Source organism: Euleptes europaea, chromosome 10, assembly GCF_029931775.1.
Source record: "Euleptes europaea isolate rEulEur1 chromosome 10, rEulEur1.hap1, whole genome shotgun sequence".
Lineage (NCBI taxonomy): Eukaryota > Metazoa > Chordata > Lepidosauria > Squamata > Sphaerodactylidae > Euleptes > Euleptes europaea.
This window is the reverse complement of record NC_079321.1, coordinates 41,127,955-41,144,965: the sequence shown is the minus strand read 5'-3', so window position 1 is coordinate 41,144,965 and position 17,011 is coordinate 41,127,955. Positions and strand designations below refer to the sequence as shown.

Genomic DNA, 17,011 nt, shown 5'->3' with positions numbered 1-17,011 from the left:
ATATCAGACTTGATGGCTGATGATTATTAAGGAAATATGTCGCAGGACTCAAAGGATGACTAAACGTTAAACAGGTAACATTAATAGTAACTCTGTAATTTTGAGTATGCAACAGCAAATGTTAAATATTCCAAGTGATTAAGTTACTGATAGTTAAAAAAGTAAACCTGCCAAAATATAACAAGATAGGTATTATAGGCTATTAAAACAACTAATTAACATTAACTAGCGGCAACAAAATTATTTTACAATATATAACCCTTGAGGCAATAAACAGAACTAAAATTAATAATAACAGTAATGCAACTCTTGCTAACAGTGAATACATAACCTAAATTGTTATGACAAAAAAGGAAGACTGTGTAGGGATACCAAAACTATGAAATCTTTTAAATATGATTTTTTGTTTCTGGTGGCTTTTTGTCAATGTGATTGGTTTACTTTTTTGATGAGAACAGAACATAGGCTGGTTGCTGTTCAGTTTGTGAACAAAAAAAAATCTCTTGCAGCTGGAGTTGCATGCTAATGTTCTTGACTAGTTTTTGAAACATATGTCCAGTCAGTTGACTCTGCAGTGTTTATTGAAGTGAGCATAGAAAGGATTACGTCTGTCACACTGAGTGTTCTGTCTCACTATTTCAGGGATGCAAATGCAATGGACAGCAAACCAGCAGATGGTTGCATAGTGCTCAGGTAAGCCATATATTCAATCCTTCGTCTAGCAAGAATAACAAATAAAAATTCTGTTTCCTCAGGGTATTTATTTATTTTTATTATCCCACAGGAATGTTGAGCATTAAAGAATTGTATTTATTTCAGTCAGACTGCAGGGCTGCATCCTGTGCACACTTACTTGGAAGGAGCCTGGGGGAATTGTTTCTGAGTACCTGAACAGGGCAAAGAAATTCTCACACACAAGTGTGGAAGATGTCCAACATGCAATGCAAGAGATTTCTGCCAGAAAAGAAAACACTGTACTAAGTGGAATGGGATATTGTGTGTGTGTTAGAGAGAGAGAGAGAGAGAGAGAGAGAGAGAGAGCAGTTTCTGATGTCTACAAGTTTTATGACCATGATGTATTGAGTCATTTTTCTTTTAAAGGCAGGAGCGCTTCTTTGAAAATCGTCATATAAATTCTATAAATAAACTATCCATTGGAAGCAAAAAGGCACTAAATGTACAAATTGTTTTTCAGAACCTGCATAGGTAGGTTTATGGGTTTTATTATTGGTTACTTCCTCCATTTTGTACGTTGGATTTATGTGTGTTAGATTTATTACAATAGATCTCTATCATCTTATTGATTCCTCTTTATTCCACTTTGCAGGTGAAATTGGCATTTGACCAGATTCAATAAAGTTTGAGTGAGGAGAACTGATTACTTCTTCCCTTCTGATGACAGATTTTACATTCTGATAGAACCTTTTCATGTGTGTTGCTCCACAGGAATTCCTTCATGGAGGAAACACTGTTATAGGCCTAGAAAACAGATTTTGAGGGGTGGGGTTTTCATTCTTTTTTGTAATATTCCTGGGGGCAAGTTTGGATTATTAGAATGGGGAGAAACAAGAACTTCTGTGCAAATATACTGTATAGTAGTTAGGGTTCCCAACCTCCAGGTACTAGCTGGAGATCTCCTGCTATTACAACTGATCTCCAGCTGATAGAGATCAGTTCACCTGGAGAAAATGACCGCTTTGGCAATTGGACTCCATGGAATGAGCCAGGATCAATGGTTTAATTCGTGCCAGAAGAGGAATGGGAAAAGCCGGGTTCATTTTGCATTGAAACAGCATAGAGCTTCCAAGGAATGAGATAGTGTGCATATACTGAAAAATTTGATCCTGGCTGAAACAGGGAATAAAGGAGGTTAAAGCAACCATGCATAAATGACCGACCGTATGTGAAGTTAGTTTACTTCATTAAGTATGGCCACAGCTGAGGACAGAGGTCCTCAAACCTTATTCAAGCAGTCTTTTTTACGTTGATTTGTCATTTGAGGAATCGCTGTGCATCTGTTGTGGAATCCTTGTGAATGATAAATGTTTCTGGAACATGTTCTGGTAGGGTTCCGTTCATTTATACAGATCCTTGGCTAAGACTTATTGGTCATAATTATCCTGCATGAAATGAAAACCAAACTAAATCTGTTGCTGGAATTCTCCCCCTACCCCAAGCTTCTTCTTCATTCTCAGTGGTAGGAAACCATTACTACAGAGTCCCTATTACAGTGTTACAGTTTGAAAATACAGTATCCACTACCCAGGGTGTGGATTGCTGTCACATATTTCCTAAATGGTAACTTGTCCCACAGAATTGTTGTGAGGCCAAAGAAGATACAAATTCTAAAACATTTACTAACATTATGAATCGTATATTTACTACAAATAATAAAATAGCATAAATGATTTAACCTGGCTGCTATGAAAGGGCTCTAAATGTTGTTCTTGTTACTCCATCACCAGGAATCCAACTTTGTTCCAAAATTAGAAATTCAGTGTTCCATTGCTATATGCATGTTGTCCGGATGGAAAATGGAGAGAACTCAAGGAAAATACAGGATGTGGGTCAAAGGTGCACATTCTACTGGTCACACTAACCAGATCCGGTGTCATAAGTTGCCTGGTTACGAAACCATCTGGGAACCAAATTTAAGCTGTTCTTAGTTCGTCAGAAGAACACAGTATGATAAATAAACACTGTAATAGGTCCAAGTCAGTTATAATTATTATGAGCATTTATTTATTGTTCCAGTTTTGTACAAAGTACAAAAACTTTGTCCTAACAGGTAGTTGAAAGGTAATCTTCAGCACCAAACATTCACTGATTTATTGTCTCATTTCCTTCGTAGGATTGTTATTGTTTCCAGTGAATTGGAAGGGCTTTGGAATGAACTGCGTGTGTCACACAAAAAGCAGGCACTTGATTTAACACGAGGAACAAAGCAAGGTCGGACAGCCTTCTCGCCTAGAGGAAATACGGCATTTCAATAAAGGTTAGAGACCTATTCCTCTTTGATATTAATATTTAGAACTTGGTATTGGAAATGTATCTGTTTGATGGCAATGTGGTAACAAAGTTAAGGCGAGACTTTATTTCTAAAAATTACTTGACTGTGATCCTGAGACCAGAGAATCTTCATTAAATAGCCTCAAAATGCCACCTGATTTCTGACCCCAGAAAAGTCACAAGACCCATGTGGGATGGGGGACTGTGGCGGGGAGGCAGAAAGAGATGAAATCACCATTTCTGTCTCTTTCATTGATGCAGCTCTGCTGACAGATGAGAGAGGAGAGGGCAATGTCATCCCTCTCCCCCCTCCTCACAACCTCCAACCAGTAAGGTGGGTCTTGCAACCCTAGGAATAAATTTTCCTGGGGTCAGAAAGGACTGCTGGGCAGAGGAAAAGATCCACAATTCTTCCAGGATTCAGCCCATTGTTTTCAATTGTACTGAGAATTGTTTCCTTACAAGTTCCCCAAATCAAAGATGAACTGCTCCCCTATTTATCTGATGCACTGCAATCATATTAAAGAAGTTTTGAAAGATATGTAGCTATGTGCTGGACAAAGTTCATTTTCTTTAAAAGTATCAGTTCCAGTTCAATAAGCAGTCTTCTTTAAGTCTGCACATTCTGTTTTAAAAGTTTATTTTGATTATGCAAACCTTGTTAGAAAACCCATTCACTAAAAAAATTGCTTTATTTCTGACAATTGAATCACCTTTGACATCTAACATTTCATCTTGTCACTAGGAAAGTGCCATGCTTAAGTTTCAGAAAGCATGAAGGCAATTTCAGGCTTTCACTCTTCAATCTGTAAATCGCAAGTCAGTTTGTAGAACAAAGGTCAATTTTCGACCTAAGCAAGCAATGTATACAGCAGAGCATTCATGTACTAAGATGTCAAATGGAGTGAAAACTTGATTGGACATCAGAGCCTAGCCTATCCAGAATGGAATTGCCGGGTTCTTTATAAGGCTTTTTAGAGGAAGGTTCTTTTCTTTGGAAAATCTGGAGTATTGAAAGAGTGTAATTCCTTTTTTGAGCACCTCAGTGCAGGTTTATCAAATCTAAGACCTGCAAGCATTCTCTCTCATTTTGTCTCTCTCCATTCAGCCGTGAATCAGGAAGGGATAGGGACTGTGAAATTCTATTTCCAGTAGGACTTACTTGGGAAAATAGGAAGGGCATACAATCATCCCACTGGAGAGACTTTCACAGTGCATTCCTGAAAGGAATGCCTGTGCCGGGTTCAGGAGGCAAACTAGCAGCATTGCCACCTAAAGAGGTTTTGGCACTACCGAAACCTCTGCCCGGCGCCAAAAGCTGGTGTATCTTAACAAAAATAAAAAGGGGCGTTCCCGAGCCAAAAGTGCTCAGGAGGCCGACTAACACTGGCCCCGCCCTGTGGCCAGCGCCGTTACGCCCCAGGAATGCCTCCCTGGGTGCCGGAACGCCACCCGGCTCGCCACCGCGGCCTGTGCCTGTGGTATGTACTGTGGTATGTACCATCCTTTAATGGCTGATTTGAGAATGTTTTATTTAATTTTGTATTTGGATTTATCCTAATGTACCTTCTTTTTATATGTCAATATAGGCGTGCATGCATGCAGGAGTAAAGAAATTCCCTAAAGCTTTGCAAAGTTCTAATTTTAAGTACAGGAGGGGGGCTCCTTTCCCCTTTTCCACTTCCAAATCTCCTCATCTGCTTTCTCATCATGGGATTCACTTGCAAACATTGGTCTGGAAATTCATATGGGGAGGGGAAAAACATATGGGGAGACTTAGACAAGCGAAGAGTTTAAAAACCCATGGCAGTGATCCTGAATGTTTTCTGCTGACTTAAGCTTTCTGAAAATGTGTCACCCTAACCTGATTCTCCCCATTTCCAATAAATTGGCTGAGGATGCATGACACCTGTACTGAATAGTGAGTCTGTTTTATTATATTGGCCACTCAGTTTTATGTAGTGTCCTCAAAGCATCCAAAAGGATCTACCAGTAGCTGCAATCTGTAGTGTAATCCTATGCAGAGTAAAATTCAATGAGTAACTCTGCAATATTTAGAACATTCCATAGACTATAGTCCATAAACTGTTTAAGGGTGGGTTCAAAAATGCTTGTTTGCCAATTGAGGACTGCATGATATCATAGAATGAACATTCCAAAGAGAACTAACATTTTTTTTTAAGTAGGCAGGTCACACGTGTAAGTCATAATCTATGCAGGCAGAAGAATGTGGGGCTAGAGACAATAATTCAGGTCAGGGATGCCATGTTTGAATGTTCTTCCATGTATTAGAACTAGCACATTAAAGGGGGTATTGTAGTCCAGCCTTCTCCCTGTTCAACTAGCTGTCTACTATCAGTGAACTTTGTAAATCTAGAGGATACTTTAAAATATCCTCTACCAACAACTATGAAGTGACAAGTAAATTTTTACTGCTTTAGGACTCTACCACCTCTCCCCTACTACATTCTGCTGTTTGCATGGACCATGTCAAACTATGAACTAGTAAATGATGAAATTGACTAAACTACATGCAACAAATCCCTGGTGTTAGTTAACTGCAGATTGTAGTCAAACAGTGACATTGTGCTTTTAAATTGGTTCCTATTGGCTCAATGAGACTGGCTTTTAAATAAATGTACTTAGTATTCATTTGGAAGAAAAAATAGTTAAGGGTTTGGGGCTTCTCATTTTGTGAGGATTTCCATTGGGGGAAAATTGTAACAATATATGCTATTCTTATTTTTGTGTTCTCTCTTACTAACCGATTATGTTGCTAGTCATTTCTTGGTGATTTTTCTTGGCCTTTCCAATAGCCATGCCTTGTCACCACCCTAAACCAGTTAGTGGTTTCTTGTCCTTTTATGGTTCTTCCATGGAAAATGAATTCATTCACCTATGCAAATTACAAAATATAGTCAATGGACATATTCATTCAAATGATGTGATGAAATTCCTTAATAAAATGTAGACAGTGTGCACTAATGAAGTTTTAAATTGGTTTCTTTTAAATTCTGCTTGGCAGTTTCATCATTATATAGGGATGCATAATGGCCATGTTAGAATGCATGACGTCAAGATGCAATGCTTTTTATGCTTGATTCTATCTAGCAAAGACCACTTTGTCAGTAGAGATATAGAGTTCAGTCCTAGACCTGCACCTTGAAATTTTAATTGGAATAAACACAAAATGATGCCGTCTATTGAACTCCCTTCCTATTTGCACTTCAGACATTCTACAGAAATGGAGAGGGGGAAAGTGTGAATTTATACTTCCTTTTTTAAACACATGCAGATACACACACCACTTCTAGGCTTTTTGTAATGAGTCATATGCCTTCTGGACCTGTTTTGGAGTTTCTAATGCCTTTTAAATATCCTCTACCCTACATCACCCAAGAAGCACTCTCAGCAGTAACATTCAGTCCAGGCACCTTCCGATTCTTAATCTTCTAGCAGGGATCAATTAATATCCATCTTTGGTCCCAGGAATTGATATTCCAAGACAAAGTCACCTTATTTCAGATCCAAATCTGCTTGGAATACCAAGATGAACCTTTGGGCCGGACTTTATTGTCCATGCATTTTTCCCTACTGCGGTTAATAATAATTTGAGTGTTTTGGGGGGTGGTACTGCTATTGAGAAAATGATGCAGGGAAGAAGCTAACCTTATTGCCCCAGTATGGCAGTCAAAATGCCTCCCCCCAGCTGCTTTTTAATATTTAAAACTATTTCAGAAGATCTGGTTATAGATCTAACATGTATTTTGTAGTGTGATCATATTAAGTAGTGCTGTCAAAAAGGACTAGTAAAAGTACAGATTCCAAATTCCTGTCTCAAACCTTGGTAAAAACATGTCCAAGATGACACTGATCACTGCTTATGCCCTGAAACAACACCAGGAAGTGTTTGTGGCTATTGGACAGGCAACAGTTGAGTATACTCACAAAGTGCATTTTATTTATGTAGCGCATTTTATCCCACCCTTCTCCCATGAAGCTCAGGATAGCATACATTGTTCTTCCTTCCTCCGTTTTATCACCTGCCTCTATTTTAAGACTAAAACTGCCTAGCTGGGTAACTAAGATGTTCATACACTCAGTCCCTTGGGCCAATCAGACTCTTTCTATTCAATAGGGACATCAAGTACCAGCATTTCTAGAAAACAGTGAGTTTTAACATGATAATTGATTCCTAGGAGAAAAAAAGGGGATCCTGTCCTGTTGTTCTCTGTAGGACTGTCTAGAACCCTGACAACAGTACAATGTACACCAGAATCATGTCAGCATATACCATATTACACTCTTTGAAACTGCATATGACAAAGTTAGAGGCACCACTGCTACCAGCATGGTGTAGGGGTTAAGAGTGCTGGACTAGAATTTGGGGTACCCAGGTTCAAATCCCCACTCTGCAATGACCTTTGGTCACACTCTCTCATCCTTTGGTCACTCTCTCTAAGCCACTCTGAGTCCCCACCAGGGAAAAAGCAAGGGTATAAGTATCTAAATAAAAGAACTACTGTTATATCAACTACAGGTTGCCACATTCCATGCTGGTACTTGATGTCACTATTGAATCGAAAGAGTCTGATTGGCCCAAGGTAAATCAGGGAGGTGCAAGACAATTTTCTGAAACACAACAGTATCTGCGTTGGCCTCTCAAAAAGTAAATTCACATCCCTCGTTAGGTGACATCTGTACAGTTTGATATCCTTACATTGTAATAGTCAATGCTAATAACATCAAAACCAGTCTTCCCTTGGAGAAGGATCTGGTTGTAATATTTAGAATCCCTTACTACATAAATAATCATGATTCCAATAAAAATGATCCAAGTTGCTAGAAGTATCCACACAGAGACTCTGAACATGAAAGTAGTGATGACAATTTGTAAGTATGCAGCTTTAAATTAGGGACTTTTTTCATTTTTGTGTCAAAAGCTAAATTCATTTTTGTTCATTATCACACGCGTTCTGTTTTTTGTGCCATTTATTTTCATTTTCGTTGGCTTACTAACAGAAACACATTTGGGATCTGGCTCCTTTACTAGAGGACAATAAGTAGAGAGTGAGGCTATTGCAGCCTTTTGTGGTCACACGGCTGCTGAATGGCTAGCAGAGCCTGGTTCGAGCGCAGGTGCTGCCAGACATTCTGCAACCCTGGCCTATACAGCTTCCTTTTGCTGCCCTATGGTAAATATACAGGATCTCCCCTTCAGGGTGCTTGATGACTGGCACAACCATTGCTGGCTTAGCAACAACGAATAACAGATGGCATTCATTCAATCATTCATTCCTTGGTATCTGCATTTGTAATAGATTGACACTTTTTTGTTGTTTGAGTTTTTATTTGTTTAGAAATCAAGGCATCTAAATGTGGTTGTCAGAATATAGGAAGGCTATTTTTCAAAAACATCCCCATGCCGACTGGGATGTGCATATTAGTCCTAACTCATGCTTCAAAATTTACTGTTGAAGCGAAAGGTCTGCTGTTTAGGGTTTTGTGTTTGTTTGGCTTCAGTGATCCAGTAATCAGGTGTTGACTGAATTCCACACAGTGCAACAGAGCAAAAAAGAAGGTTGCAATTTTCCTATGGAAGACCGGAAAATAAATCCCAAGAACCTTCAGGATGAGACTGGTGTCATGTACTAAAACCTTTCTTGAAGAAAGCTAAACAGTAAAATCAGTAAATCCATACAAAGGCCAATGGAGCAAATGAACCAAATGAAACAGGGAAACAACTACCTTGCTATGCTGTGGAATGGCCATTTGTGCTTCTTAACACGTTGTCCCTTGCGGGAAGAGGTTTTTTTCTACTTACGTGGAAAAGCTCCTGACAACCTAGCAGTTTAAAGATTTTGCCACCTCTCCCCTTTCCTGTGTGTGCTAAGTGCTGTCAAGTCGCTTCTGACTCATGGCGACCCTATGAATGAAAGTCCTCCAAAATGTCCTATCTTTGACAGCCTTGCTCAGATCTTGCACAATGAAGGCTCCCCTTTCCTGCAACCACCTATACAACTGGAAAGGCCATCTGCCCTACAGCTCTTGGACAACAAGAGTATTGAGCAAGTTGATCAAGCTAACTTGACTGGCAGCTTGATCTTGGACAGGCTGGTTGGCACCTGGTTACATAATGAATGCTATTGGACATTAAAGGTGCAGGACTTACTGTGAGGTGCTGAGGCTGTAGGAACTAGATAGATGAAGGAAGATCCATTGCAGGGTTCAACAAACCACAAGTCCAGGAGAGTTATGAGAGGAAGGGCTGCCAGACTTAGGAATACCAGGAACCCTTCAGGTTGGAGGGAAGAGGGAATGTGAGATAAAAGAGACTGGAGATCTATATTCAGCCTAGGCTACCAAAGTGGCAAAAGCCAGTCTTGTTTTCTCTACAGCTGTATATGATGTTAATACCATGAGGATTAATTTTTTTTTTGGGGGGGGAGAAAAGAAAAAAGAGGAAATAGTTTCATATTTTGAAGGGGGGAAGCATTAAATTCCATGCTACATAGCTAAATTTTCTCTGTGTTAGATATTTTCTTGCAAACATAGGGATGAAACTGAATTTCATGGGCAAGTTCTTTTGATTAGGAAATTCAGGTTTCTCACATCTCCCATGTAGGTTCTCCCCACTTAGGACAAAATTTTACTTGTGTATTTTCACAACCATGCTAACAAAATGCAATTAAGATGTCACTGTTTTAATTCATGCCTTTTTAACATACATTGCATGAAAAGGACACAAAAATGCCTTACATATGGGAACATCAGCAGTGAAAAAGGGCAGAACATACAACAGGCAACAGAAAAGGCATACAACATGCAAAGACAAGAGTGAAAATCAACATTCATACCTTTAGTGTTTCAATATTTACCTTTAATACAATATTTACCTTTAATACAACATATTAAGTTAGTTCAGTCCATTACATAGCCTTAATTCCATGTTCTAACATGTGTAGGAAAACCATCAGAAGACTCTGTAGTGCCCCATAAAATATTTCTTAACAGCTGTATCTCCTGGACCTCTGGGGTGATTACCTGCTCCAGGTGTGCTTTTCTTGAAAAAATCCCAAAGATAATGGTTCTATCACTTTGCCTTTTTAGCACATTACTGGCCATCTGTTGCATGATATTTTCAAAGGAAAATTAATTATCATTTCTTGTTTCTGTTGCCCCAGAAAAATTAGATTTTTCTCACTATACCCAAGCTCATGCTGCCTACTAGATACAAAGTTACCCCAAGTATATCTTATTAGAAAGCTTTAATTTTTAATATAAGTTTTTATTATATAAAACTATAGAAGTTACTAAATTTTATGGATTATTGAACCTTCCTATTGTCTACAAACATTATCAACACCACAGAATCTGTCTGGGGTAACCAGTTGCCTGCCTTGGGCAACAAACATCTTTTTTCCTGTGTCTGGGTTAAGGGTCATAAATATCCAAATAATGGTAGAAAGTGCTGATGGTAGAAAGTGCCATCAAGTCGCTGCCAACGTATGACAACCCTGTAGGCTTTTCAAGGCAAGATATGAACAGAGGTGGTTTGGCATTGCCTGCCTTTGTGTAGCAACCCTGGACTTCTGTGGTGGTCTGCCATCCAAGTATTAACCAGGGCTGACCCTGCCTAACTTCTGAGGTCTGACAAGATCAGGCTAGCCTGGGCCATAGCAAATTCCAGCTCTAGGACTAGCTCTTACCCTAAGCAGTAATATAAGACCCACTCTTACCTTCTTATATTTAATTTCATGTTATTAAAATTTATTTTTGATACCAGTGAACATGTGCTATGAAGTCATGGTTCTCTGATTGCTGCAGAAGTGGCCAAACACATTTCTATTAATTCTTTACAACAGTTAGTAGCAACAAGAGAAAACCCATCCCTTTCTGGATGGAAATAAATACCATCAAGAACTAATCCAGTAAAAACAAATAGTAATTACACCATTTGATGAAGTCCTAAACTGTAGCACTTTTAAGGTATAATATTTATGAATGTGAGTATAGGGATATAAGAAAGTTATATGCAGTAGACAGGGGTGAAAGTAATTTAAGTGCCGTGGCCTCTCACAAGATTGTTGGCTCTCATGGAGGCTGGGTGTCTTCCCAGTGGCAGTAACAGCTGCAACTGTGAAGACTCAGAGTTCCCTTCCCCCAGAACCAGTTACCAAAAATAATTTCACTGATAGAGATTATTTCCAACTGGCTTTCCAAGGCTCTTTTTAGCCAGAAGCTAATTACTATCAATTCACACATCCCAATCTCTGGCAATGGCATTTACAATCAGCAAACTGGTTAGGTCACCACAGTGCAATCCTCTGCAAAGTTACTGCAGTCCAAGCATACAGAAAGCAATGGAACAAGACCAGAATAATTCTACATAGGATTAAACTGTTAGTCTCTTAGCCAGTGCCACCTGGATTGCTGTGACATGAACATGGTCACCAGGCAAACTTGACTGGCAATTACATGCAAGAGGCCTCTGGCCTGATTGGTTCACCTCGAGGTTCCCTAGTGATGTTCGTTTTGAGCACAGCATTGACATTGCAACTGTTTGCCTGTGCTGTAACGGTTGCGCTACGGAGACAGATTGCTGCAGCTTTGCTAGACCAGCTTCCATATCCCAAAAGCAGAATCCATATACGCCACCTTGATTTCCTTGGAGCCAGTGTGGGATATCTAAATGCAAGGAATGGAATATCAATGGTTCCCCATTTAATCATCCTGAGACTCTTGTTCTATGAGGCAACACACACACAATAAAAATAAATAAGTGGAACCATTTTCTTGAGATGCCAAGATGAGACAACCAGGACAACCATACACAACAATTTATTTAATTTATTCTGTTAAAACTCTTTTTATGCTGTCTTTCCGCCCAGACTAGGGTCCCCAAGGCAACAAATAATCAAAGCGTTAAAACAATCTTAAAAAAAATAAAGTATAAAACAATTTAAAACAGCAATTAAACAGACCACATACACAGTTAAAATAAATGTACAGGAAGGAGGGTCATTGGGGGAAAGCCCCAATATATAGGCAATGGTAGAGGGAGACAGGCTGATCTTCCAGAGGAGAGACTTCCATAATAGGAGCGCACAAAAAAATTGGTAAAATTCAATTTCAGGTACATTGGACCCAAAAAATTTTAGGATGCCCCAATATTCCTCAATTCCCCTACCGGTGGGTTTTTTTCCCCAGGGATCCACCAGAGCTTGCTAACAGAATGATTCCTGCCTTACTGTACGTGGATGATTCAGTTATCTTGTCCCACTCACAAGTGGGCCTCAGAAGAGCCCTCCACACCTTCGCTTATCCTACCAAGAAGAAAAACTCACAATAAACTACCAAAAAACAAAATTCCTTGTCTTCACACACAAAAACACCGAACTCATAAATGGCAAAATGAAGACCAAAACATCGAACAAACCAAAGCCTTTAAATACCTTGGTGTGGTCTTTCAGTCAACTGGACTCTGGAGAGCACAAGCGATTCATGTAGCAGATGCTACTTATAAATCATCCTCCGCAATATTAAAATTTCATTTCACTAAAGGAGCCTCCTACATTCCAGGAGCACTTAAAGCCTTCCAAGGAAAGGTTGTCCCCCAGATTTCATATGGGTCTCTGCTCTGCATCTGCAAGGATAGTTGCTTATTGGAAATGATCCAATCTAAGTTCCTGCGGAAGATACTTGGAGTCCCGGAATGTGTTCCGAATGCCCTCCTCAGATTAGAATCTGGAGTGATCCCCTTGGAGTCCAATATGTGGACCCATGCACTTAACTATTGGCTAAAACTCATATTTAACCCTATTGGCCTAACTCCTTGATTCTTACTGATAAATATTGCTCAACTTGGCAAAGTGCAGTAGAGAAGATGCTTCAGAAACACAGCCTTCCCCACAAGCCATATTGCCTCTGGGATACCAAAAAGCAAAAGAAATGATCAAACAAAGACTCTGGGATCACGCCCTTCAATCAGATAGGGCTCAGATTCATAAACACTCACCCATCCTGCAATACATTAAACCTTTTCATTCTGCAGACTTCTTTAGATCCCTGGAAGTATGTAAATACCAAAGGGCCTTTACTCTTGCACGTTTCAATGTCCTACCTTCAGCCCTCCTGGAAGGCAGGTATCACTGTACTCCTTTTTTTCGATGATTATGTTCATGCAAAACAGAGAAAGTGGAAACCATAGAACATGTCCTGCTGCAGTGTCCTCTCTACAACGATATAAGATTGCAGTATATTGTCCCCACATTGTCAACCTTTCCTGGGAGATCTGAAGAATATAAAGTTTCCCTTCTCTTAGCAGACAGCTTTGGGGAGTTAACTACCCAAGTAGCCAAATTTTGTCTTCGGTCTTGTGGGATTCGTAAACGGCTGTCTGAAAATCTTACCCCATAGATGATTTTTCCTCCCCCTCTACAAACTATCTCTCCCAGAATCATCAACATATTTTATTATTTTAACCTAACTTTTTAATCTTTACTCAGAGCTGATCTTGTATCGAAATAAAGATTTGATTGATTCCCCCATTAGAGTAGACGTAAGCCTATTAATCAGAAACCTTAATGTTTTTACTCACAAGTAGTGTTTAGTATTTGCTACCCAGTCTTCAGAATGGGCCTATAGAATTTGTTACCTGTTACACCAAATGTAACACAACACATATGTGTGGAAGTCTGCCAGAGACAACTCCATAAACCTTTTGTTGTTATGGGGCTGTGGCTCCATGTTGCAGCATCTGCTGTGCAGACACCAGGTCCCAGGTTCATTGCCTGGCATCTGCTGTTAAAATCAGATCAGGTAGTAGGTGTCGTGAAAGACCTCTGCCTGAAACCAAGCAGAGCTACTGCTAGCTCAAAAAGCCAGTGTCCTTGAGAGACCACTGGTCTGACTCAGTTTAAAGCAGTTTCATGTGTTTGTGTGTTTCCTGGGAGGAACTGCAAAGAAAACAGGGCAGTGGGAGAAGTCAAGCTCTGGGGAGGCCACTGGCGGGCTGCATTCAGGCAGGCAGGTCACTCGTTCTTAAGGTCCATTTCAGAACACAAACGGTAGCACAATCTGAAATAGCCAAGTTGGTGTCAGGAAGGAAATAAACTACAGGCTGCACTACTTAAATATGAATTTGCCTGTAGCCTCTTTTTTAATGTCAGGCAAATACAGAGGAAATAAAAATATGTTTTGCACCCTCCTCAATGAGCCCTTTAATGTGCTGCAAGGCCATAAAACCTGACTTTATTTATTACACATAATAAAATGGTGATGTTCAACTAATCAAATACAAATCAGTCCAACTGCATAATTTTGGATGAAGAGGTGCTTAGAAGCATCAAAATGAACTCCAAAATGGCTCATTGCCTCTTAATCAAAGGAAGTTGGCATCAAACATCAGCTAGTCAGGTGATAACTTTGTCATTGCTCTGCATTGTCTTGGCTGAAAGTTGTCAAAAAGGCATGGCAGCTTTTAAAACCTGCCATCTCATTTGTCCCTGTTCAGGATTCTCATGATCTATTGGTGTCTCTGGAAGATTTGAGAGAAAAAGAGTACTACATTCATATAGTCATTTCATTAAAATCGATTTGTGACGTGCGTATCAGGGAGGATTTAGGATATAAAGGTACTTGTCATTTCTGATAAGGATTTTTTTGGGGCAGCTTTCCACTCTGGTTCTTCTCTTGTCTAATTTAGTCCAGTGACTTTGGGGAGGACCCAGGAATATTAATGATTAATTGCCTTGGTGCTTGTGAAGCACTGGCTTGTAATATGTCATTAGAAGCCAGAGATCAGGGAGAGCAAATGAAAATATTCTGGATGAATACATTATTGGTCTATGCAGCCAGCAATGCTGGCTAGAAATCACTTATGTTCAGAATGTGAAATGGTACCTCTTCGTTGAAAAGCATATTTTTATGGTAATTTTACACATCCTGCTAAAGCTGTGTAAGGGAAGGTATTTAATTAATTGACACCAAAGCAGCAGCAGGGAAGCTTGCCTTTGAACACTTATTTTTAATCAGCATAGCTACTTCTAGACAGGATGAGGTTGAATTATGAAGAGGTGTCGATTATCTCCCTTAAAAAGGGCAACTCAGACATCGCTGGAGCAAGTCACAGCACTATGGTGAACTTAGCATCACCTTTCCATGGCTGGGCTTTCACAAGTCATTTCTATTTTACTTATCAATAGTTTCAAGCAACAAAGATATGCAGAGACCATTTGCCATTGTAGAGTCTCACCATGATTTGTCTTTGACTCTTAATCGACATAACCGGGATGGGGTGGGTCTCATAGGGAGAAATACTTGCCCGTCTGTAAGCAAGAGAATCTAGTTTGGGGGGGGGGGGTTTCTCCCCCTCCTTCTTAACATCAGTTGGGTTATCATTAAGCTTCAGAGGTTCTTAAATTGCTTCTTGGAGTTTATTTGTCAAATAACTCAGGGTATAAAAGTAGCACCATAAACATTAATTGAACAGCCATTAAGCAGGATGGCTGTTTGTTTTGGGTTGATAGAGGACATAAAGCTTCATACCCCGTGGTGGAAAACAATTAGACGTGATGATGAACGTGCTATTAAATACCGCTTCTTACCACCCTTTCAATAGCAGTTTAGCTGTGCAAGCTAGGAACCAGCTGTAGTCAAAAAGTGTGAGCAAGTGATGGGAAGTCATATTTTTACTGTCATGTCACAGTCTGTTATGAATGGTGTAAGGTTTCTAATGCTTTATGCTAATGGCAATGACTAATGATAGCAATTATCTCCATTTATACTCATAAAAATCTTTCTCCAGGGAGATGGTTCATAACTAGAACACTGTTTAAAATTAAACTGTGTTTTGCTATAATGTAGGATATAAAAATTGCTTAAACACAAGAGGTTGGCTGCCCAATTTATGTTGTTTGGACTGCAGCTGTTACCTTTGCCACATGTGGGCTTCACTTTTCAAAATGTGTCTAATAAAGTTTGTGTAGCCATGTGCAGACTGTGTTTGGAAAGCTTTTGTCCAGTGAGCATCGTTGGCAAAACCTGCAGCAGGGAACCAACATGAAGTATCAATTTGACATTGCCCAGGTCTCAGGTTTCAATTTCTTTATTTTTTTAAAGCCAGACAGTAAATTTCTTCATCCATTTCTGATTTCAGTTATGAATTCTGCTTACTTGACAGGTACAGAAAACTCCATTATATGCACGCTCAGAAACCCTTAAATGGATGAGGCAGCCATTTGCATCTGATAGGAGTTAAGTGGGACATTAAATTAATGCCAAACAAGTGAGTGCTCATTTTGGTTTCATTATAAATGGCTGCAGTACAGCAGTAATGTGTTGACTCTTATGTGCTGACAACTTCTATATTTCTTCTAAACTTCCCTGAGAGCTAGAAGTGGAGGAATAAATTGCCACTCTAGATGATAAAATTAGCAGAAGATATATTCATAGTAATTGCACATAGGTTTCCCAAAATATACCTGAGTCAGTGGATGGCTGGTTTTCATGAAGGTTTATTGCTCTGTACATTGTCAGCCTTCAGCCTTAAGAAAATGTCCTCATTTGTCACCCGTTGTTCTAATTTGAGGCTCAGCCATGGCCACTTCATGCCTTATTTTAGCAATATCCACTACTACCACTTAGGAGTGATCTACATTAAATATTTATTAAGGCAAACATGCTTTGAAAACCCAGGAAGGGTGGCAGAAAGGTCACTTAGATACACTTTTTTTGAAGAATGGTGGCCAAGGAAGAGGCATGACCTCTTCCTCCTCCCCATCCCTTCTCTGTTATAAATTCCAGTCTTCCACAGCTGCTTTTCATTATTTCAACAATGGTATGTGAGTTAGTTACCCACATGTGTATGTTACGTGTTGTGTTAGCCTCAGAGTTATTTATTTGATTTATTCCATCTTTTTCCCCATTGGGGACCCAAAGCAGCTTACATTATTCACCTCATTCGTCAGTCCATACACAGACAGCAGAGAAGGTGATGTTC

General features: G+C 39.6%; 1 protein-coding gene across 3 annotated transcripts in view; it reads left to right on the top strand.

Moving 5' to 3' along the window:
* The window catches only part of KHDRBS2 (KH RNA binding domain containing, signal transduction associated 2), a 430,380-nt gene extending 427,816 nt beyond the window's left edge, over nucleotides 1-2,564 (top strand). The window contains exons 10-13 of one of the 3 annotated variants that reach the window (XR_008933671.1): nucleotides 643-693; nucleotides 1,102-1,206; nucleotides 1,328-1,364; nucleotides 2,466-2,528. The gene's annotated coding sequence lies outside the window, so the exon portion shown is untranslated. Of the gene's footprint in view, nucleotides 1-642; nucleotides 694-1,101; nucleotides 1,241-1,327; nucleotides 1,365-2,465 lie in introns of those variants that run through there. The other 2 variants (XR_008933669.1, XR_008933670.1) reach the window with 2 other exon arrangements.
* Nucleotides 2,565-17,011: the final 14,447 nt, after the last annotated feature.